This window comes from Mytilus californianus, unplaced genomic scaffold, assembly GCF_021869535.1.
Source record: "Mytilus californianus isolate M0D057914Y unplaced genomic scaffold, xbMytCali1.0.p SCAF_8, whole genome shotgun sequence".
Taxonomy (NCBI): Eukaryota; Metazoa; Mollusca; class Bivalvia; order Mytilida; family Mytilidae; genus Mytilus; species Mytilus californianus.
Window position 1 is genome coordinate 59,604,977 of NW_026262734.1, and position 26,804 is coordinate 59,631,780.

Below are 26,804 nucleotides of genomic sequence, written 5' to 3' on the forward strand. Positions count from 1 at the left end.
TCCTGCTTAGGTTTCAAAAGAATACACAATAAACAATAGACAATAGACAATATTCGGTTACATTACATGGTTATTGCATGATCAAATACAAACAAAAAAACAGAAATTCACAATTGTATAATTATATGGGTGTGACAGTGTCTTTCATTTATTTGACAATTTAACAAAAAACAAAAGATAATAAATGACTACAAATATTAGTGTATTTTAAAATAATCCTTATTGTATAGTATAAAACTTAAAAAACGTACTTAAAAATTTATTCAAATTTTCTTAATTAGAGACAATCATTAATATATATTGTAGTGAATTTTATAATAACTGACGAATCTCTGCTCAACAGCGTCTAGAGTTGATAACCTGGAGATACATAATCCTATTCTCACTAGCTGTTAAATCTATTTCTGTTACGGTCAAAATCATCTGTGTCCCGGTGAAATATTTTCAATTCCGCAAGCGTTATTTCAAATTTAAGGCTTACAATATTGGGTAATATCAGACGTTAAGAAGCTTTTTGTACACTTGCGAAAAAAAAAATTAAAAGAAAAAACAAACCAATTTTCACGTGAAATATATCGATTCCGAAGTGTTTTATACGTTATTGAAAAAAAAACACAATATGTCCGTTGCCAAGCGGAAATTGTGATCTTGAAAGTCATAAACATATGGTTGTGCGACATTTTTGCAACATTGATATGCTTCGAACGTCTTCGAGTTTAAGCTTAAGACGAAATTCCTTACTACCCTATCCTTTACTTTGAGTCCTCCTGAGAATTCAATTTGACCGATATCCAACCGTACTTATACTTGTAAAATTCCTAAGTTTATTTTCTCAATGATATTATACATCGAAACCACTAAGTTAACAAAACAAAATACACAAGTATATGAATATCAAATATTTCTCAAAAAAAATGTCGTGGTTTGTGAATCGGCTTTATAAAACATGTTCAAAGTGCAACCTATCATGTGTGTCTGACCTAACCAATTTTGTTTTGTGTGGTGTGACGCGATTTGAACTATATCTTTTCATTGATCCCATGTGCTGTCATCAGAACCCACAACACTGCTTGTTCTAGGGAGGAGAGAATCGCTGGGGAAAGTTTTGGATAAGAAAATAAAAAATGTTGGCACCAAATGGAATATATGAAATGGTGTACTTAAATCGCGCAGTGGTGCTAACCACCGCAGTTGGGTTGTAAATATTAAATATTTATAAGCGTGGTTCCGTTTTTAATTTACATTACAAGATTAATTTTAAATCGGACGAGAACTTGTTACTGCAATACAAATATTTGCCCGGCTTTGTACATGACCGACAAGGTGAACCGGATTTATGACATGCTAGTTCATAAGGTAACAGTCAGCAGGAATACATGCCACCCTACCCGATCACATTCTTCAGTTTCTGAGCCGACCAGTCTTGTCCCTTAATGAAACAACGACCTTCCTCACTCGCTACGACGAGACCACCTAAGCGGTATATTGTAATTTGAAAAAGTATGTTTTTTTCTTGTAATATATTCAAATAAAACACAAAGATGCATGGAATCTCATTGTCTATGTTGTTAAAAAATCATGGTTTCGAATCGTCACCGACTCATCACCGAAATCATTTCGAAAAAAATGTTGGCCTTGTTCTTTTTATCTTCTATAAATAAAGCTAAATTACCTTACCAGTTTTTCTTTGTTTTTCTTTGTTATTGATTGTGTGCAAAAATGAACATCAATAGTGTTATAGTATATAAGTTCAAAGCAAGTAAGTGTCCTCTGTATTTTCATTTAAATTTCACCCCTTACCTTTTTCCTACGCCTTAGATACATTTGTCTTCCCTCATCATTTCAATAGCCTATTCATTTATATGGCTTTTATAGATTATGTCATTTTTGTTTTTGATACTGACTTAATCAGCAAGACTAGCAGGCGAGCTCGTTAGGGCAAACTGGGATTTGAACTGATGAGGTCATCATAAAAAAAAAAACAAGTTGCCATTATTCTTTTTTTCGGCAATTCGTCCGAACAATATGTTCCTTGGGAATAATCTATACTATTAAATGAGAAGACCTCATTTTGTGTGTCGCTTCTCTTGCTTCCTTCCACAATAAATTAATCATCACGCCTCTGTGTCCTATAGGTACCATGCATAGTCGCATTTGTCATCCTCGCTTATGATTATTCAGTTTGGGTTATTTTTGGGAGGAAAACGAAAATAAAGGGACTTGCGATTAGGACTGTTTTAATAAAATTACACATAATTTTCATAAGTACTTGGTTACAGGACAATTATTTTCGCGTTTTTCTGTATCTATGATCATACATATAATGTAAATAAAATGTATTTGCTATTTACTATCAATTCCAAGTTTACTATCCACGGCGGTCACTGATATATTATATAGAAAGTCTATATATAATGTAAGTGACTCACATCTCATTGATAAATTGACGCGGATGAATATGAAAAACGTGACGGTTCTGCATTGCATGTGACGTCGTCGACTTATATGATCTAGTATCACGTCCTCTCCATGATCCCAAAAAATTGTAGACAGTAGGATCAAAGGCTAAATGTACAAAGAGCTGCTAAAATTAGGAGATGTGGAATGTTTGCTAATGAGACAACTATCCACCAGACAATAATGAACGTGAATTGGTGTAAGCTATTATTCCAATGATTTCATATGTATAAGATAATGAGATTTGTTATGATTGCCAACGAGACAACTATCCACCAGAGACCAAACGGTATTGATGTAAGCAACTACATGTATATTTGAATATGTTAAGAATGACTTTAACAAGATTCCGTTCTTCTTTTATATGGAATATGCAGTTTTTTTCATTCCTAATTGTACATGTAAATGCAAAAATATATTATTTCAGAATGCAGTTCTCAAACATAAATATATTCTTTTCTTAGATTCACAATTAACAATCATTTGAACGGTTTCTATTTTAATTATGAATGATATGGTATTAACTCATGAAAACTTTTTTGATCAATTTCTCTCTCCGATTAATTATCTTACTGGTTGAAAGAATAATTGCCAAATTTTATATTACCATGTGTTGACCGGAGTCTAGAAGTAGGCAGTATTTATATCAAATGTAAAGTGTTTTGACTGATGAAAATGATAAGCTTTGCTCGACTTGATTAGGTTATACTTTAGGCCCTTATTAGTTTGATCAGTTTTTAAACGTTTCTGTTAGGTTTTGGATTTAAGATATATTGGCCTTGGACATCACTAAATAGTCATACATTGTCGAAATGCCCATCTGGTGCAGTAAACTTGATACTGCTCATGTTATTCGTATAGTAAGCAATACTATTGTAACAAAATTTCTCAACTTTTTTTTGTTGTTCGTAATAAATTCACACTTAATTTTGAATAGAACCTAATTTATTTTCAATCGGATGAGCGATTTTAGAAAAGTACAAATCTCTCAGTAATCCCAAGTCAAATTAAAAACTTTCAATTGTGTATGTATACTGCTTTTAAACCGAAAAACACGAGTTTGTGAAGAGTGAAAGTCTATTAATAAGCAAATACAGATACAGTGGCATTGAGTGTACCGAAACAAGTATACCCTTTAACGCTTGACTCTTTTAGAATAGGCCCAGTTGAGATATTTCGTTCGAGTTCGTCGGTTAATATATAGGTTAAAGAACACAAAAATACAACAGCCACGTTTAGGATTACTCCAGGGGGTAGATCTGAAAATATCAACAGATTAGTTTTCACATGATATTCCGTTTATTTCACGTTATATCATAAAGTTTACAAACAAAAGAAATATTTTAAGCCTATGAATCCCGTTATTGGATTACATAAAAACAAATACCAAAATTAAACTGTTAACATTTAAAAATAATAGGTTCACAATTTAGCTGTTTATTCTCAGATCTGTTTTTAAAATTGTCATCTTCATTGTTGCTCAGTCTTTGGTTTTCTGTGTTGTGTTTTTTATACTGACTTTTCATCGTTTTTATTTTTTTTTTGCCATGGCCTTGTCAGTCTGTTTTTGACGTATGATTTTGAATGTTCCTTTGATATATATTTCGACACTCTTTTTTAGTTGTGGCGTAAACGTAATTATGTAGTATATTATGGCAAAAACTCCTCATATTTGTCATATCATTTTAACAACTATTTATTAAATTCAGGGTAACTTTTTTCTTTAAAAGGAAAGTACAATTAATTTCTGTATTTAGAAATGCTCCCTGTAATATCAACTATGAATATGAAGGCAAAATGAGCCATAATATATAAATGTATTACGTTTTGTAGCGAACGATCGGAAATGGGAACGTTACTATGAATGTGACATAACAAACTTCAACGTCACATTTCTCTTGAAATCAATCAAAATACTATATTACCGGTTCATTATTCAAGCAAAATGATATTGTTCTCAAGGCAACATAAGTAGGTATACTTTATACTGTAACAGTTCTAAAGTTGTGGTAAGTAATCTTAATTATGTCATTAAACCATGGGGATAGATATTGGCCAATTGGTATTTTTGAGAAATCACAAAGGCAAATATCATGACAATTGTTAACCTAAACATTTTCTTTTGCATAATCTATAGTGCAGTGACCAGAGTCAATACTTGTTCAACATTAAATCGTCAAACATACTATATCTCGGACTTTAGAAAGGCAACACAAAAGATATTTGCAGTTATTAAATTAGAAAAAATATCTACATGTGTATTACATTAATGTATGGTACATACGAGTATCAAATCTTTCTTTCAACGTTACAGACAAAAGTTAGCGTCAATAATGAAACCACTGACGCAATTTTCAGTATTTGAAGTAATGCGGTACACACTTATAGTATGGATTTCTGTCTTCAGTATCGGGTAAAATAACCTCCGTTGTTCAGTACAACAGCTCATAATCTCGAATTGATTGACAAAGGCTTCTTTCTGTTATTTTTCCTGTTGTAATGTGATACCAATTTCATCGGGGCTGTCGGAGGATTCAGACGAGAATGGACGCGTCAGCCGGTCTCACTCACATGATCCATTGGATTTCTGTCTGTAAACAGAGCAGGTTATTCAAGTACATCCACTCCATTTACATTTAGAAAATTTGTACGTTGATACTTGAGATGAATTTTTGGTCATCAATACTCTTTAACTTTGTATTTAATTTGGCCTTTTTATCTTTTTTGATTCGAGTGTCGATGATGACTCTTTTGTAGACGAAACGCGCGTCTGTCGTACAAAATTTAAATCCTGGTGTTCATGATGAGTTTATTTAGATACGATCCATGTAAACTTATCGATCCATTGAAATAATTCGCGGCAGTAGTGATGGTAGTAGTTTACCAATGTGTAAATCTCATTAGAATATACAAATCTAGCTAAAAAAAACAAAAACTGAAGAAATCTCCAAAAAAGCAGCACGGGTGTGTCGACATGGTAAGCGGCTCCTGCTATGTGTGCCTTATCCGTCATTCTAAATAACAATCGGGAATTGGACAATACTCGGGAATTGGACAATACTGGCACAATTTCTGATTAGACGAATGTTCTTGTATTTAAAGATATTCGACGGCAAAAACATGACACAGGTATATCGTATCGGTTATCGATTTCAGTCGGTATTTCTCATGATCAACACTCTGTGGGAGGATTTTATGTGTATGGATCACACTCTTGCTTCTATGGTATGTATAATGTGTACATGCAGATGCGTAAGAATTACACTCTTGCTACTATGGTCTGTATAATGTGTACATGTACGTGCGTAAATTGTCAATTGATATAAGTAAACGCCATACGATTGGAAAGAGAGAATGTTACTCTTGGCAATTAGACAGTTTAAATGGTCATATTTGTCAAAGATTCTTGTTTGAAGCCGTCCATATGTGTCAATATCAAGGAAAATATCAAGAAAAACATCTGATTTTCTAATTTTGGTAGTACCCTTATCTTAAAAACACAGGGTTATATGCAGTAACTTACTGAAATGTGGGCTATCAACGTCACCTTAGGACACCTCGCTCTTGGTAATTAAAATTCTAGTTTGACAATCACAAAATTTTAACCTAAACATAACGTTTATCATGTTTATTTTCATACTTTTACAGACATGGCGAATTTTTCAATTTAGATACAATGTAGTTGGTGGAGACTTCCAATATAAAGAACATTCAAGGGCCAATAAATTAGTAAATAGCAAATTATTGATACGTTTTAGTTGAGAATATGTTCGAAACTTATTAAATATACATGCAATAAAACATAATATCAAAGGCACTGTTTTCTTCCATATTCGTGCCTACAATATGAAAAAAATAAATATGTATATCGAGTGCAAACAATAGACGAAATATTAAATCAAATATATTTCACTTCCCATAAAAAGCTTGTGAAACCTAAACGAAGGTGAATGTGTATGACACCTGCATGTACCTGTAGGATCGGGATACAAAAAAAACGTTTGTTCATATCATTTTAACTTGTTTCCTTTCATTAAGTGTATATCTGTGTTGATATTTAATAATTTTTTATAAGAACTCCATTTGATTTCGTCCTTTTGTTCAATATTTTTGACATGCATTATTTTGCCCAAGTTTCACCCGCATTTGTTATGTTTGTTTTGTATATTCTTTAATTGTGAGTGTGTATATAATGTCAATTTTACTTTGTTTTCTTTGGGAATTTGGGTAAGTTTGTTGTTTAATTAATTTTAGGGTTTACAAAAACAGTTGAGGTTGGAAACACCGAAAATAAGACTTATGTTGAATGACAGCGTGATTTTTGGTTATATAAATATTCAAGATTGTCAATTGAAACTGATTATGGATATTTTTTCTTTATAACGGTATTGAGTAATAGTATCTTCAATTTGAGAAGTAAGGCTTTTGTGATACTTTGCACTGACTTGTTGTATAAGTATAAATTGTACCTTAATAGTATTTAAAAAGTTTACATGTATTTGTTTTCGTCGATTTGAATGCTCGGGAGTTAAGGCCAAGTGCTATAGCTTTTGTACTGATTATTTATTTTTTTTTTCATTTTATTATATTTGTCAGTAATGGAGAGAGGACAGTTGCAATGTAACTGCTACTACAGTCTAACTGTTACGTAAATGTTCGTGATCTCTTTAAAAGGATTCGTTATTTGCCTGATTTGAAGCACATAACGGATTCTTACTTTACCATGATATACTTCCATGTTTTAATTGGACATAGTAAAATATTTTTCTTTGAGTTCGTAAATCCACGATAAGTACACAATTCTTAGAGAATTACATGTACGTTTGTGCCATTCATTTTTAAAAACTTTTAATTAGAAATACATACTTTTATTTAATCTATTTAACAAGAGTACATAAAATGATTAAAATAACTGAATTATGTAAATTCAGAAATGTTTGCGTCCATTGATCATTGAACAAAGTTATGAGACAAAAAGAAAAATTATAAGTGCCTGTAAAATTTTACACAACCAAGCAAATATGTGGTAACAAAATTCTAATTTATTTGTTTTAAATAAAAAGTTATTGTTATTTTGTCGAAAACGTTTTTCAATTATACAAGTGTCAAATTAATTACAAAAAGTACACAAAGACAACTTCAAGCATGAAATGAAAAAAAAACAAACAAAAAAACGACGTTAAAATGAAATATTCAACTGTTAACTAAATAACACTTTATACATTTCCTCACCAGGAACGCTCAAACGCAATTATTTGAAAGCTAGGGATGTATAAATACACAGAAACAAAAGGAACTATTCGAACAAAAGAGACACACTAGTAAAATAGCCAAATTCATCTAATGTCAACTTTGCCTGAGGCAGTTGAAATCTTGGTTAAGGTTCTTAATAAGAAGATTATTTATTTTCAAAAAATTTAAACACTCAAAAGAAAATATATAGAAAAATAGGGTTCATTCCTCCAGGCGCCTGTGGTGGTTGATTTGTATTAAGTTATGAACTTGAAGCGAATCTATGATTTTAAAATATATAACAATGTATAAGTTTTTAAGTATTCAAAAAAAGTGTATAAGGCAATAGTTCATTCAATGGGTTTGCATAAATATAGACAATGTACAGTCACTACAGAAAAATTATCTTAAATGTCATCTCATCCAATTCAAACAATCTTACAAAGAACCTCAAAGTCAATTATTTATACACAACTGAGCTCTATAATCACGCTTGAGCTATTGATATATATATCATAAAAAAAAACAAAATTAAAGACAACGGGCGCTTAGAAATATAATATAGCATAAAAAGTACACTAGAAAAATGAATTTAAATACAAGATCAACATAGAAATGAAACGTTATAATCTGAACCACAAGACGAAGTTTTTTACATGCTTTTTTTTGTATTTTATGAAAGATATTCTATAGCGTATAACAATATCTTACCACAGAATTTGTAATTACAAATTTTATCCACAAACAAGACTTCCCTTTCTACATGCTGTACCACAGCCAATAGAACAGCAAAGAAGTCCATAACTACAACCACCTGGTGTACACATATTAGCACAATGGCTGATTGTACCAGGAGGGACAGGTGGACATTTTATGCTGCATGCTGGTAGTACGGTTCCACCTGTAGGAATTTATTAAATGTGGTATGTAAATTCTATCATTTCTTTGGCTAAATTACTTTCCATTCAACTTTTAAGTACGTTATATTTCATGTTTTTTTGCATAGTTTACTACCAGTTTAGATTGTTCGCTTCTCAAACATTCTGCTTTTCCTCAATCTGTGACACTCATCTGACTTTTTCGTAGGAAATACATAAAAAATTGCCCAGTAACCCCATATTGGTTTTAATCATTCTAGTGAAATTCTCTTGCTCAATAGTTATTTCTTCAACTCTTTCATACAGCTTATTATTATTTACAACTCATACTTTTTATATGAAAATACTAAGACATGCTTTTTCGAGTAAGAATTCTATTTATGTCAGACTCAATATTGACACGGACCTTTCGATATTGTCTATAATTCAAAATGTCTATAATTCAAAAGCATTACATAAGTATAAATATTGAAAAAGACGCTATAAATAGAAATACTTTTATTCCATTGTATTCTAAATTAAGCAGCTAACATCCTTAAAATGGATCCAAACACCTTGGTTTAATAAGAAAAAAATTACAGTTAAACATTTTTTTTTTAATTGAGCTTGTAGATTTTGCAGAAATATGCAAAAGCAAAACTAGTAGCTACTTTGAAATTTAAGGTAATTTCCGTAGCAGGAGGTGCTTATCGAATTGACATACATGTCTGGTATTACATGTACACATCTTGATTTTCCTAAAGTATTATAGAATCTGTTTATTTTTGGTTAAAGTACAGTCGGTTATTTAAATACATCCGATTGTTCAACCATTGACGAAAAGCATGGCCTTATCGAACGAATGCAATTACTAGAATTGACTGGATTCAAAAGGCTTCGAACAGAAAATAAATACATACCAGATACTTCAGTAATGAAGACAAATATCAAAGCAAAAATACTATAAAGAATCCTGCCAGCTAATCTGAACATTGTTTTGTCGATATGTTAGCAATTATATTATTACTCTAAACTGATCGTTTATATAAACATAATACAACTCATTTACAACAAGTTAGTCATTTAAAAACGAAATATAAAAAACAAACAAGAAAAACAAACGTTTCCGAAAAATCCGGTTTAGCAAACATGTAATTCATGTAATTGTCGACGTTTAATTAATCTTTTTTTGGCACGTACATGTAGTCACAAACATGTTACCGTTAAACACGTGAACCTTCTGGATGTTTGAATGCATTCTCACCAGGAATTACAACAAAGTCATTTATAAATGCGGTCGTATCCATCTCCAATTATACAAGGGTTGAGCTGGTAAAATACAATTTTACATTTTATAAGAAAACATATGTTTTTTGTCCTTCTTAATAATAAAATTAATGTACTTTATATTACTTGCTACATAATGTATGTACATGTACATGTGCTGTGATGCATTCGTATTAAATGTTGTGTTGTTACGTCTTCATTTTCTACGGTTAGCGGGAGGATTACACGCCCGCAAACATGTTTAACATTAGTTGCTAGATTTTATGTCTTCTTTGTCTGAACCAATGATTTCCCCACTCATGTATTCCACTAAAGGACACAGGTGGTTTGTTTCATTTGGCTTAATCGACATTCTTCTTTGTATGTTTATTTTTGTGCACTTTTGTCTTAATTTCTGATCGTTTATCTTCTTTTGCTCTTTATTTTGTTTACCGTATTCAACTTGTGACTTAAGTTACACCCTCCGCCTCACAGTTGTTTTTTATAATTGATATTTTTCAAACTTGTTGGATTTCGGTTGTTTAATTCTTAAGTGTGCCAATAATACTTTTACGCACAACAGAACTTTATTTATGTTTATATTTCAAACGATCTTCGTGTTTGGCTTAAAATACTAGATTAAACGAAGACTAATGTTCGTTTCATTTTACTGTGTTTGATACATTTGTATTGCATGTATTATTCAATACCTAAATCCAATTCCGCACTTAATAAAACGCAAAACAACGAAACAGAAGTTAATCGTTTTCTTTATCCCCATGTCAAAGTTACATGCCTTAAAAATTAAGCAAACGATTACAGCTCACTATAAAAGTGAACGCTGTTTTTGAAAAAAAACTAAGTTATGCGAAGTTAAAGAAACTGATCTTCATATTTTGCTTTTAACGCTTAAGCGCTTCCTGCTGAAATGAGCATTTTCTTTAAGATTTTCCAAAACCAGCATTGAATTCTTTTATTTTCATATTTTCCAAATAAAAACTTCATGTTATCAATATTTTGGATTTGAAAGTACAAATTTAAAACAAAACTTCGGCAGAAATTGTCTTTTTAGTATTATCATTTCTGGTGAAATCAATTTTGCGTCAAATAGTTGAATGTGGCCCAATGAAGATGTCGATTTTAAGGTATATAGCTCGTAAAGTATTTATCAAATGTAAATCATTATTACACATGCATATCATTGGATAATAATTAAGTGTTATATATTGACATCAATTATCCATATTTTTATAATATATTGTCAACACCTGTTTTCAAAATAATAAAATTGCTTTAATACGATATTGGTTGTTTTTACACGACATGGGTTGTTTTTATATGACATGGGTTGTTTCCATGCGGCATGGGTTATTTTCATACAAACTGAAAATATATAACGGAATCAAATAAACTTTCAACAAATAGAATATCAGCGTTTGTATGAAATTGCAAGTTACGAATGACTTCTTACACCGCTTAGAACAACATTCTGTACCAGGGCTGATATGCATAAAACCACCTACGTTAAGATATCCAATCGTAGTACTAATTTATCGTAGGACATGTAGAAAAATCCGTCAGTTCGGAACAATCTTAACGTAAGTAGTTTTATGCATATCAGTCCAGATTTCTAAATACAGACACGTCGGACGTAAAATAACTGATTTCGTATGAAGCAAGAACCTTGCAATCTGATTGGATAATTACCAGGGTGTGAACAGCACCTCATCTTAGCTAAACTATTAACACCTAATAGAAAATTTAACTACGCGAAGTAATGTGAAATTATACATTAACACAAATTGTCATGATTATTAACAATAAAATGTGAAATATATTCATGTTTTTATTATCAAACATTAACAAAATTGTAATTCATATTTTGTTCAACGCACTGTAATGCCTGTGTAGTGAGTAAAAAGTGTATGTATACTAAGATGGCTGCGAAAATATGTTTTTTAACGCTTCATTAAGAAAACAAATTCGAATCTTTTTGTAATGAGGGGTATACGCAATTTTACACCGTGTTTAAAATTCATTTACCTTGAGAAACTAATATTCTAAGTATATATTGACCGTATATTAAATCGGATGGACTGTATTATGAGGGCTAAAGAAAGAGGAACATGTCCCTTGTTAAATTGGAAGTTGAAATGGTGCTAGTTTGATCATGCCGTCAGTAACTGCGAGTACTCTTTGATCGGCACATCATGTTTAAGTCATTTATCTTTTTTTCTAAATACAGCTTGATTTGATAAGTTAACCCCTTTGCAACTGAAATGTGCAGTTTGCTCTTATATGTTTTTGTTACACGAATGTCTCAGGTAAGAGGAGTGTTTACGCTCACTAACATGTTGACTTCATGTTTATATCCCAACCCGGGAACCTGTGGTCTGCCATTATTGTTTTCTTGTAATAATATCAATTTTACTCCATTTATTGTTATCTCCGGGCATTTTTTAGCTTATTATACGGAGTGTGTTTTGTCCATTCATGAAGGTCGTTAGTTTGCCTGTATTTGTTTATATCTTTTGGCTTCTCCTTTAATCAGGGGTTGATCTATGGTTCATGCCAATCTTCTTATTTTAATATGCACATTATACAATATATATATATATATAAAGATCCTGCAAATAGAATATTTATTCACGCGGCTTCGTTCTCAATTTCATTGATTTTAGGATTGTAGGAACAATTTAGTGATGTTTAAAATTATAATACTTTGGGGTTTATTTGAAGATGACAATGTTATGTCCTATAACGTACTCGAATGTATAAATATTGACGATTATCCTTCTAAAATCGAAAAACACGTTTTCATAGACTACAACTTGCCTAAACAAGCACTCAAGTTTTTTCTAAGCAAATATATTATTAAATTTTTTTAGCCTTTATGTCAAAATAAAGTTAAAACTACAATCTATTTTGTTTTATGTTGTTGTTACTCAACATTGCTCAAGACGACTGTTATTATACATTTATAAACATGGAAATTGATTTTACCATGAACAACTGAATAAAAAAAAAACAGTTGTTGATCAAAGTTGATTAAACGCCTCAAATCTGTCCGTTTCCATTAGGGCCTTAGGCGTATTAGACTTATGGAGAAGACAATCGCCCATACAAAAGGCAGATCGTGATGACCAAACACAGTTTTTCTGTATGAGGATGTGGATGGGAGTTTACAGAATAGAGAATAGTGGGTAAAAAATTTAAAGAATAGAGAAAAGTGCACCAAAAGAATAAAGAATAGAGAATAATGAGGTGCTAAAATATAAAGAATAGAGAAAAAAATGGGCACAAAGTATAAAGAATAGAGAAAAATGAACTAACAAATTAAAGAATACAGAAATGAAGGACCCCCCATCCAGACCCTCCTTTACTCAAAATTTATCTTTTCTTTTGACGGCAAATTGTCTAATGAAGTTATCTGTGAATAATCCTGAAAATTATTTACTTCAGTACTCATCTTCTATCCTTTATACTTCAATTTGCGTCCACTGGTACCTTTATATTTTAAGGAGATACCCAACACGTTGTCTTAAATAGATTTGGCTCGTTTAATTCTCATAAAATTTTGACAGGGTATTTGCTTTGACCTGTTCACAAACATATAGAACTTTCAAGAAATTTAAACCACACAATTTAAAGAAATCATTTCATTGGATATATAGCAGTTTGACATGCACTAGTTTTGGTCATTGAGAAGCTTGAATTATCTTATCTAATAGTGTGTGATTAAAACGTTCAGTTGAATTTTATAGAGTTAACTCCCTTAAGTGTTCTGTACCCCCTTAATGTCCCAAAAGGAATACGACTGGTGCTACATATATATAATGAAAATGACTTAATCATTCTTTCACTTCTATCTGGAAAAAAACCCAAATAAACTAGTAAATGATGTACGATAAATTAATAAGCCAGATTTATTCTGAGGGCTCTACTAGATCTTGATAAAATACGACGAAAACAATTGTGTCAACTATTGTACTAATATATCAGTGGGTTTTTTCTTCATTTTTGATCGAAATAAAGTAAAAGTGATAAAAGATGAACACACGTATCATCTGGGGAATGAATGTACTTGAAGTTTTTAATTAAGTTGTACATGGAAAAAGGACAATAAATATCAATTCAGAGAACAAATCATATATCTTTTATACCCACAACAAAAATTCTTTAACAAGAAACTGATAACAAGTAATAAATAAATGTAACACAGAATTCTTGCAGTTCGTGGCAGCGTTTTCACAGGACAAAAGGTACTGGAAATATAGACCGCCGCTAGGTAATGACGGTGTGTTAAATAGGGGCAGATAATTTGCTTTTTTATTCGCAACCTACAGACCCCTCAAACAGTCGTTGCAAATTTCACTCTTATTACGTGTCTGCGTATTTATATATTCCAGATAATCAAACAATCTTTTGCATTGATTTCATGTGACAGATTGGAGAAATCCAGGTCACCAGTTTTCTATACTACAGCCAATTATCGAGGAGTTCAGAAAACTACAAAGCCATACAAAATACAACAAAAAGGTTTTATTGTTTTACGTGAAAATAAATTGTCAGAGTATACGTACATGATATCCTCAAACAATTGAAATTTTCTTATTTAATGCTTTTCAAGATTTTTGTTTAGATTGTGGTTTTTAATACACAATTTTGAACTTTACGCAGACGAAATATTAATGTTTATTTATCATGAAGACCACATTTTGATAACTTGGACAAACGTTCGTATGAAACTTTTTTTAGTTTTATTTTGTGTATACCAATGTAACCGGTAAGGATCAAAACATTATTCCCATTCCCAGCAAACACACAACATTTTAAAAACATTTTTTAAATGTCATATGGACGTCTCTCACAAAATATTTCAATAAGATATCATTTAAACATAAAAAAAATGTTTATTTTATTGTTTTTGAAATGTTTTATTTCTAACATTTAAGTAAAATGTTTTTACAACATTAACAAAATATTATTTGCTAATATCTTTCATTCATGTTCTCAAACATTGTTCTAAAATATCCCGTAGATATTTTATAATATAAAAAAATAACATTTTCTTCAATTGGTATTTTATATTTTAACAACATTTAAAGTAAATATTTTCAAAATATTCAAAAAACATTCAGCAAAAAAATGTTTTACAGAAAATATAGTTTTGCTATTTGCATAAAATGTTTTATAACGTAAAATTACAATGTTTTACATAAAACATCTAAAAAATATCAGCTAAATGTTTTCTATAAAATATTCTGACATACACATTACTTAATAGTCTTACTGATATTTTATTCAACATTTTACGGATATAAAAATAACATTTTATTTAAACTTTATTCAAAACCCCACAAACAACGTTTTGTGGAATTAGCTCGTTTTTTTTCAGGATAAGATGTAGTACTACATTTCATCAATATCATGACAAGCAAGATACTATGGTTGAAATCCTTAATTGATATCTTGATGATCCTTGAAGTCAGATTTTATTCCTTCTTATATTAAAATTCAAAAGAGTCAACATTAAATTAAGCAATTATGTATTAATAAACAATCACCTTTCTTTAATGTTTATTCATTTCGTTCGTGTATATTTTAGAAATTAAGAAATGAAAACTGTAACTGTACAAAGTTCAATTTTCGTATCGTTTATATGCCTTACGGAAAACCGGCCTTTTCCGGAATCGACTTTTGTTTTATCACCGGAAATGATTTTGAAATTTGAATTTCGAAACGAAGACACAGGATATCAACAAAGAGAGCCAAGAAAATTGTTTGTTACGCGATATATACTCACTTGGTAAGAATGATTAATCTGTTAAAATGAAACTTGTGCATTCATTGTGTGTGTTCAACCATAATCGGAACCAAATTACATCTGTTTCTGGAGGTGCGGATCAAGGTTTTGAAAAAAGGGGGCCCCTGCCCAAGGGCAAGGCAAGCAAACGTTTGGAGTGATACTTGTAAATAGTCTATACATTTATCTTATAAGTAGCTCCATAAGGGGGTCGGGGCCCCTAAATCCGCCACTGTTCAAGCATCTACGTACACCAATTATGAATTTGTTCATTGTGACATTGATATAAAAAAATTATAAGGATATGTGGTTTGTGTGTTTGATTGCCAATACACCTTATCGCTATTTGTCCGCTATTACTGGCCATGGACATCACAAAAGTTCCCGTAAAATGTTGACGTCATATTAGAAAATATTTGACACCACAATATTAATTGAAAGTAATACATCTTATCGCTATTTGTCCGCCATTACTGGACATCACACAACTGTCACAAGTTCCCTTAAAATTTTGACGTCATCATAAAAAATATCTGATGCCACAATGGAAAAGTGATTATTGTTTGATGTCAAAAGTTCAAGCAGGATAGACTCTCAAGGTCAAGCGGGAATAGCAATAAGGTGTATTATTGTATGACGTATGCTGACGTAAAAAGTTCAAGCGGGACAGATTTCCAAATACTGAAATAGCGATAAGGTGTATGAGACAGCTATCCACCAGAATTTAAATGACTTGGATAAAAGAAATTATAGGTCACTGTAAGACTTTCAAAACTGAGAAAACCAATGCCATATAGTCCACTTTGAAGCCTTGACAAACAAATGTTAAATTTTTCTCAACACAATTGAAACAAAACAACTAACTGCCTACATTAAATACACATTATGAAAAAGAAATTTGACAGACTTAAACCAACAACAACTATTGCAATAAGCATGACTCAATACCTTGTTTCCGAGGCACACAAACAAGTTACAATAACACTAATATGAGCACCATTTGAATATGGAGATCTTTTTTTCTAGTAAAATCAGTGTATGTACATGTATGTATTTGCAAAACAGTAAATTAAATTTCCCTTAACAGCTTAATGAACATTACAAAGACTATGTAAGACTTCAGTACAAGCAAGATAATATAAACTGTTGCTTAAAGTTATACTTATTGCTTCATACACACAATGTACATACAATGTATCTTTTATTTTTTAACAGGAGCTAAAAGAAAAGACACAAAGGACAAGTTCAATATGCAGGTTTACAATTTGGAAGTGGCGCAGGTTCTTTGGAATGTCTACAACCTTTCAGGAGAATTTTTTTTTGAAGTAAGATTTTCATACAGAATTACTGTTATTCCATATTTAATTCAAATATTTAGCATAAACAATGCATTACATTCAAGATTAAGGGCATACAATACAGAAAAGATATCTGGATATTTGAATAAATTATTTTTTTTGTGACAAAATAGAAACAAGTTGTTTATTTAAATCAATCTTTTAGTCCAACAGTGTGCTTTCATAAACAACATATTTGCTTTCCTTTGAAGTATTTCAAATACATATAAACAACTCATTTAATGACATCTGTGTGTTTCTCGGAAGTTAAGTTATATTATTATCATCATTGCGAAAACAATGCGTTACACTACGATGAGTTATTATGTGCCTATAGTATACTTCTAGGACTGTATCATATGCCCTTAGATACAAATGACAAGTTATAAACTATGTCACTCTACAGAGTTTAACACTTAAAAAGGACAATAAGATGTTTAATGACATTATGTAGCAGGGCTTTTAAAGGCCCCTACATGATACAATGCATTTAATGAAAACTAAAAAAAACCAAGAAAAACAACGGCCTGATTTATACAAAACAATAAAAGAAAAAAAATATGATAGACAACAATCAACGAGTATAATGAAATAAGACTCTTGACTGGACACATATCTAGTCTAAAGTTTTTTATGTGTTTTTTTTTTTAATAACTAAATGAAGTTCAGCATTGGCATATTGCTCTCTCTTAACACGGTCAGCCATTTATCGTCCCCTTCCGACATACTATCATTGTTATTTGTTTCAAAACTTTAAGGGGGAGGGGATGTATATCCTTCAGGCAACGTGAATCGTTCTATAATAAAGGAATGTGCAAGAAGTTTATATATGAATGTAAGATTAATTTTTTTTCAGAAGCATGGCACAGCAAGAAAAAGATATAAGACACTACAAGACATTCCAAGTAATTTTGAATAAGACAATTGATTGACTTTTTCAATGTATTCTTAAATAAATCAAATAGTTGATGTAAAATGGTGTTTTGTTCTCATCTCTTCAGCCAATTATCAATGATTATTGACTTAAGATGAAACCCTATTAGAAGTGTAGAGTTTTAGTTTAGAAGGAGAAGTTGTATTGAAAAATCTGAATTTGGCACAGAAGTTTTAGTCAATGTAACTTGATCTTAAAAATGTGTATAATGTTTGCATAATGTCCAATGGCATATATGTCATGCATGTTCAGGTTGACATATGCATGATGTGTATAAGATACATGTAGGTAATAAAAGTTGAGAGTGAAAAACTAAACATTATACCGTTGTGGTTGGAATGTGGGCTTTCTTGCACTGTCTGTCGTCTGTCCACCTATATTTGTCGGATTTTGTCCAACAAATATTTTCATCACTGTTTTTCCCAAAACTGCTGATAAAGATGAGTTCATATTTAATGAGCTGCTTGCTAGTGATGAACTGTGATGTGTGAACATTTTTGTATCTGGCACCTGTTTCCTGTTTGCTTATACATTGTATTTCAAAATGTTGAATGTTCTCAAATTATTCATTAATACTTTCATTAGTAATGCTGATGAACAGAATGACTTCATATTTGGTAAGTGGCTTGACCATGATGAGTTGTGTCTGCCATTTTGGATGTGTCAAAATTTGTAGATACTTCTTGTTTTTAGAGACTTTGAATTGTGAATTTCATATGCTTAGCAAAACAACTGATTTAATCTTGTTTGTATATAGAATTTATCACTGTGTATAAATTAATTTAACTAATGATTTGTTATTTAAAAAAGCAGGAAACTCAATCAACAGTACAGAAATTTTTATATTGATATTATCTGGATATCAACCAAAAACATCTTCTTAAAACATTTTGAAAACATTTTTAGGCACTGTCTCACTTGCAAGAAAACATCCAAAAAACATTTTTATAACATTATTTGATGTTCATGATGTTTTTCAAACGTTCAGAAAATATTTCTAGAAAATATTTTTTAAAAGATTATCAAAATGTTTTATACGCCATTGTTTTTCACATTATCATGATATTTCTTTACAAAACATTTTAATTATATTATGCAAATATTCTAGAAAATATATTAGAAAACGTTTTAGCGATATATATTCTACCATACATTTAATGTTTTTCTCACGTTTTTTTGTGATATTTTCATGACATTAGACACAACATTTTAAAAACATTTTAAAGATGTTTTTGTGTTTGCTGGGTTCGTATACATTTTTATTAATATTTAAAATTTCAAATGCGGAAATTGCGTTAGAAATTAATTGAATGTATCCGTTATAGTAGGTGGCCCAGTCAACGAATTTGATCGATTTGGGTTAACGGAATAACACCGGGCTGTATTTTACATCACTGGAAATAGAAGAAAAAACCTCATCGAAATACCGTTGTCGTCGTTGTCTATAGTGGTCACGTTTTTCTAAAATTTGGATCGAAGATCAAGCTCAAATTCCACGGAAAATGCAAAGTCACATTTAGACAGCTAACCGCCCCAACACACATTCGTTAATAATAATATCAATTCGAATAATGATTCTATATTTAGAACTAATTTGCTATTTCTGTTGCCAAATATTATTCGTGATTGACATTTGTACTTAAAGGGGGTACACTTTTTATTCAGCTGTTAAATAATGGGTTTTTTAACAATGACCTTAAGCGATTACAATTGCAAAATTTGGGATTTTATATTAAATTCGATACAAGTGAACTCTAGAAATGTTTTTAAATATCAACATCTATAAGAAAATGGTCGAAGCTAGTTGTAGCTATTACGTTCATTGTCTACTGTTAGTTTGGAATCCTACCGACCACGTCCAAGTCAGTGTATTACTCATTTTTATTTCATTTGGTAAACTGTTCCATATTTGAGAACCTGAATATGTAAATGTTTTCTTTAAAAAGTTTGTTTTTGGTTTCGGAAGATTTAATAGTTTTCATTAGCTGAACGTAAATTATAATTCTGATTACCAATAAAATGAAAGTTTTCTTGTAAATAGTTAGGAACCATATCATTTAATGATTTAAATACAAGTATTGCCTTTTGATATTGAATGCGTTTTTCCATATTTAACCAGTTTAAACTATTAAACAACAAACTGGATGATGTCATTATGTCAGCTTCTACTATAACCGTAGCAGATTTCTTTAATAACTTATTAAGTTTATTTAGTCCACTTTCATAACAACTTCCTCAAATATTGCAACAATAATTAAACAATGGCAGAATATAAGCATTAGAATAAATAATACGTATATGCATAGGTAAATATTTTCTTATCTTTTGTATTAAATTGATTCTATTTGATATTGTACATGACATTTTATATATTTGCTCATTCCAATTTAGGTTTTTGTCGATATATAAACCGAGAAGTTTTTCACAACATACATTCTCTATTTGTTCATCTGAAATTTTGATATCAAAACTGTTCTCAGTTGAATAAAGCCTCTGTTTTGAACTAATAATTATTGATTTACACTTTTTGGCATTTAGTTTCATACAATTTTGCGAACACCAGTTTTCAATTACATGAATATCATTTTGAAGGTTAGCAGTTAACTGAAGTACATCATTACCTTTACTATGTAATGTATGTAGAATCATCTGCATATAAATCTATTAATGAATTTTCTATGTTCAGTGGTAAATCATTGATATATAAAATAAATAACAGAGGGCCAAGGATAGAGCCTTGTGGTACACCAGTTTTTATGCATTTAGTATTAGACATTACGTTATTGACCTTAACTTGTTGACTTCGTTCATACAAGTATGACTTAAACCAGTCTAGTGTACAGTTTGAAACATTATAATATTCAAGCTTTTTTAATAAAATAATATGATTAACCAGATCAAAAGCTTTCTTTAAATCTAAAAATATAACTCCGTTTATTTCTCCATTATCTATATTTGCTAACCATTCATCAACTAATTTAGTAAGTGCAGTTGTGCACGAATGTTTAGGTCTGAAACCTGACTGTGTAGTATTAAGAAGGTCTTATACTATTTAAATATATATACAAACTATTAGCTATATGTCGTTCTATGATTTTGGAGAGACAAGGCAAAACTGCTATTGGTCTATAACTATCGCCACTTTTAAAAATTGGGCAAACTCTTGCAGTTTTAAAAATATTTGGAAATTTACCACATTTGATGCTTAGATTAAATAAATATGTTAAAGCTGGTGCAATGACATCGCTGCACATACTAAAAATATTTGGTCCAACATCATCTAAACCAGTTGCTTTAGACTTGTCAAGTTTTTTTAAATATATTTTTACATCTAAAATACTCATTTCTGGTATAATGAATTTTTCTCTTCCCCTTTGAAACTTTGATTTCACAAATTTGTTGAGTACATCGAAACTTGGACCTTCATCATTATTACATAATTTGTTATCAACTATACCTTCAGCAATATTTGTGAAATGCACATTAAATGTATTTGCTATATCAACATTATTTTGAATTACACTATTTTTATATTCCAAATGCGTGATATTATTATGTAATTTTTTAGGATTTAGACTTTTGACATACTTCCAAATAGTTTTACTATCTTTACAATTTGAAATAGCATTTTGGAAATAATTTTTCTTTGCCTGTTCTACTAAAAATGTAACCTTATTACGCCAAATTTTATAATTATATATATCCCTAATTCTATGAAAATAATCTCTTTGGTGTCTAGCGGTATTTATATTTTAAGGGACAGAAAACCTGGATGCTTCACACCTTGTATATAGATGCGTTGTGCTATGAAGTTTCCATCTGTCATGTGAATGTTTCACTTATTATGAATTATAGGGTAACTATATTTGGTTACTAGTACATAGTATACTTGCAAGTCTACACATCCTTCAGACATGGTTCCCCTGACATAGATCTCATTTCAGGAACCAGTAAGGTTAGATTTTCGGGGTCAAGTGAGTATCTCAGATACTATGAGTGTTGGGTAAAATATATTTGGTGTAATCTGAATACTAATTTCGTGCTAGTGACATGTAATAATTTTTCGATTTTTTCGATTAAAATGTGCTAAATTTCAAGTAAAATTTGACTAAAATAGTGAAATGCTTATACAAAATTACTTAAATATTTTCCGCTTTAAATTTCGTGATATAATATATTTAATACATAAACTATATTCGAATTACTATATCAACCACCAACATAGAGTGTAATAATATTATTTCTCATGTTTAAGTTTCTAGTACAATACGATATCTGGGAGTACCCTGTAAAAAAACGAAATTTAGAAAATCGTGACCAGGGGCACTGACCACGACTATCATGATTGTAAAATATAATGATTTTCCCATAATTTGAAAATGAATTTAGCCGTCTGTTATTCCGTTAACTTAAACTCGTTAACTAGATGCCTATTTGACACTGGGCATCCTACTATTATACCTTCATAGGGAACATAAATGGTTTACTTTTATAAATTTTGACTTGGATGGAGAGTTGTCTCATTGGCACTCATACCACATCTTCTTATATCTATAAATAAGTAGATATCCAATTTTTGAGACTTTTTCATTTAGAAAAGGGTAAAGCTTGAATAGATTTTAATACAAATGAATACTAGTAATTATCAAAAAATGTTTTTTTCTTTTGTCTATGTCCTTTCCATTCATTAACCTACAAATGAAAGAAAATAGTTATTCAAATGAAAAACAAAACAAAACGAATTTTACTTTCCGTTCAACGCGCATGTCAGCTATACAAAGGTTAATGCACTAATGCTACATGGAAATAGGTGTTGGTTGTTCTTTCTCGGTTTGCTATGTTTGTAAAAAGTACCTTTTTATGATTTGTTTCAAATGACTGTTTGCATGTTTGTGCGTATGACTAGTTATTATAATTGTCCACTTTTAATCTTTTGTTAATGAACACTGGACACTTTTAATTTGCAAAACACTCATTTGCAAATCCGCCGCCGCCTCTCCTTAGACCTACAGTGTCGTGTAAATAACCAAAATGTGCGGAATTACATGGGATTTAAATAATTTCATTGCTTTTCTGCTGTTATTATTATATATATTTTGTAATTTGATTTAGAAAAACATGGGATTTTCAATATCCCATGGGATAGGGCAAATCTCATGGGATTGACCATTATCCCATGGGATTTTGGTTAAATCCCATAGGATTTTTTTGGATCCCATGGGATAATTGTAGTCCCATGGGATATTTGTTGTCCCATGGGACAAAAAAAATCCCATGGGACTATAATTATCCCATGGGACTATAATTATCCCATGGGATTTTCAATATCCCATGGGACAAAATAAAATCCTATGGAATTCAAATTATAAATATACAGTAATGTGTATGTTACAATGAATTCTGTTTGGTAGTAAAAAGTTTATAATATATATAAGAGTGTATTTTGGTTTTTTTCATTTTGTCACAAACATGTTTTTAATTTGTTTATATGACAATAAAGATTATTATTTTGGAAATATAATAATATTTAAAGTCAAAAAATAAAATCCTTTAACTGAAATAAAATTATGACGTCTTAATAAAAGAAAAAATTTTGATTTGAAATCTTTGTCTTCTTTGTTTTATTATGAAAAATAGAACTGAAAAAAATATTTCATATTCTGACTGAATAAATTGACAAAGCACAGTTAATAGTTTACTCTTTTCATGAGGTAAAGTTTTCTTTGTTATAGTTCCATTGCAATACATGAATATGCAAACGATTTGAATCTTATTCCTTTGTGGTGTTCATAATATTACATTTATATTTGTAAATTTATAAAATAAACACTTTTCCTGTTAAGTTTTAGTTTTCTTGTTTCAGCTTGCTATGAACAATTATTCAGTCCACTATAAAAGAGTCAAGTAAATAAATTATTTCATCCACTAGAATGTTCCTACAATTCTTAGACAAAACATTTTTGCAATCTGTTCTTCAAAAATCTTCCTCCGTACATCTTTATTGGATGGAGCGATTTAAATGAGTGGACAAAGCAAGTTCATTTGGACAACAAAATACTAATATATTTTTTCATTCCTCCCTTCTTTCAATTGATAATTACGTTGTTGCATTTACATGATTAAGTTCTTGAGCATCTATGATCATGATGATATGACTCCTTTTTGTTTATAGTCATTATGTTGAAATTTCCTCTTTCTTATGTAGGAAAAAAAAACACATTCCATTTCAAATTAATAAAAAAGTCACACTATGTAGAAAAATATCAACTTTAAGTTTGCTGTTCAGTATTGACCTGTTGAATGATGATCATGAAAACCAAGATGTCTGACCTACAAATACACAAAACTCAAAAATTATAAATGAAGAGAAATACAGCAATAAAATGGCTATTTTATCTTGTTTATGTACATTTTGATAAAAATTTCATTTGAATATTTAAAATTGTAAGAACTCTTATTTCAGTGCTTTGTGTCTATGGTTTTCATATTAGTTGTTTTTTGTGCCTTGTTGCAGTCTTTTGAGTTAAGCCAATTGCAACAAATGTTTACAGTTTGTTCAAATGTTGTGCTGTTATTAAAACCACTGTCCCAGGTTAGGGGTGGGTTGGGTGCTCACTAAATGTTTATTTTATTAGTTGATATTTGCTTTGAATTAGCTGTCAGTAACTGCGAGTACTAATAGATCTGTATGTTGAGTCTTTTTTGTTAAAGGGAAAGAAAAAATTTCCAGCCACATCCGGTCTGTGTTTTTGGTAGCTGTTTTTCTGCTTTGTTGCATTCTAATGAGTTAATAAAATTGAGAATGAAAACGGGAATGTATCAAAATAACCTGACCCAAGAGCAGAAAAAAACCCTTTTCAACTGATTTTATAGTTTTTATATTGAACTGACACTTACACCACTGTCCTTAATTAGAGGAGGATTTGGCGCCAGCAAACATGTTAAACCATGCCACATTTTGTAAGTGTCTGTCCCAAGTCAGGGGTCTATTATTCAGTGGTTGTCAATTGTTGCTATATATCATATTTGTTTTTTGTTTATTGTTTTGTGCAAAAATCAGGCACTTGGCTTTCACCTTTGTGGTGTTTCCCCCAAGCATGTTTAGCATGGATAGACACCATGCCCTTTTTAAATGACGCCATGCCCTTATTGAATTGTTTTACATTTGTTATTTCATGGCCTTTTATGGATTACTATGCAGTATAGAGTTTGCTCATTGTCGAAGGCTGTACAGTTAACTAATTTTGTTAAATTTAATGTCATTTGATCTCTATTGGAGAAAAGTCTCATTGGCAATCGTACCGCTTCTTATTTTTATATCAACCCTGCCATATTTTGCCTGTCATTATTTACAGGTCATCATTGGCCTCTAATAAGTAATTGCATTGCTTACATCCACTTAATTGAACTCTGGTGGATAGTTTTCTCATTTATCATACCACATCTTATTTTCATAATAATCATTATTCAAGGGCAATAACTTTTATAGAAGTGGACTTACCATTTAGGCTTTGTTGACGTCTGTAAATCTATTTTTGTTGATAATTTCTTTTGTTTATAGTTTCCCTTTATCTTAAATGTTCTTGCCCTACACATAAAAGGGTAAACATTATCGTTTGATGACAATAACTACTATTACATAATGAGTAGGCAACTGACAATTTTGGATCATTTGTATCTTGTCTTGCTCATCATTTTTGCTTGATATTATCAATATTCTATGAAAATAAGGTCTCAGTAATATTAAACTTGGCAGACAGACATCTTCTTATTTTTATTTGACACCTTGCAGTCATTCCATACACCAACAAGTATACATATGCTTATAATATCTGATAAAATGAATAAAATGCTCCGCTGGGCGCAGCTTGATACGACCGCAGAGGTCGATCCCTGAACAGTTGGGGCAAGTATGGACACAACATTCAAGCTTGATACAGCACTGAATTTGGATTGTGATTAAATATTTGACACAGCATAGGTTTCTGACACAGAATGAATGTGGTCTAAGAACTTAAAAAATTTTAATTTACCTATTCAAACCATATCATTATTATTTGCTTTTATATATAAATCAGAAATAACCAATTTAAAATGGAAAATTTTAAAGAAAAAAAAAGGAAAAAAAGGGGAAAAAAAATCCCCCCCCAAATTTTTTGAACCCCCTTATGATTCATCACCCCAAACTCAATCCCAGCCTTCCCTTTGTGGTATGGTACCTTGCAGTACAATTTCAGAAAGATCCATACACTTATACACAAGTTATTGTCTGGAAACTAGAAAAATGCTTGTTTTTTTGGCCCCTTTTTGGCCCCAAATTCCTAAACGTTTAGGGCAATTACCCCCAAACTCAAACCCAGCTTTCCCTTTGTGATATGGAACCTTGTAGTACAATTTCAGAAAGATCCATACACTTACACACAAGTTATTGTCATGAAACTAGAAAAATTCTTGTTTTTTGCCCCTTCTTTGGCCCCTTATTCCTAAAATTTTAAAGCAATTGCCCCCAAAATCAATCCCAGCCTTCCTTTTGTGGTATGGTACCTTGCAGTACAATTTCAGAAAGATCCATACACTTATACACAAGTTATTGTCTGGAAACTAGAAAAATGCTTGTTTTTTTGGCCCCAAATTCCTAAACGTTTAGGGCAATTACCCCCAAACTCAAACCTAGCTTTCCCTTTGTGTTATGGAACCTTGTAGTACAATTTCAGAAAGATCCATACACTTACACAAAAGTTATTGTCATGAAACTAGAAAAATGCTTATTTTTGGCCCCTTCTTTGGCCCCTTATTCCTAAAATTTTAAAGCAATTGCCCCCAAAATCAATCCAAGCCTTCCCTTTGTGGTATGGTACCTTGCAGTACAATTTCAGAGAGATCCTTAGACTTGAACACAAGTTATTGTCTGGAAA

General features: G+C 30.9%; 2 long non-coding RNA genes across 2 annotated transcripts; one reads left to right on the forward strand and one right to left on the reverse strand.

The window, feature by feature from the left end:
- Positions 1–15,508: 15,508 nt before the first annotated feature.
- On the forward strand, positions 15,509–17,931 carry LOC127710744 (uncharacterized). Its single transcript, XR_007986311.1, has 3 exons — positions 15,509–15,621; positions 16,834–16,943; positions 17,812–17,931. It is a non-coding gene; the product is annotated as an uncharacterized LOC127710744 (long non-coding RNA).
- Positions 17,932–23,492: 5,561 nt separating this feature from the next.
- On the reverse strand, positions 23,493–25,473 carry LOC127710685 (uncharacterized). The gene is made up of 2 exons (XR_007986275.1): positions 25,391–25,473; positions 23,493–24,219 (listed from the first exon to the last, which is right to left on the reverse strand). It is a non-coding gene; the product is annotated as an uncharacterized LOC127710685 (long non-coding RNA).
- Positions 25,474–26,804: the final 1,331 nt, after the last annotated feature.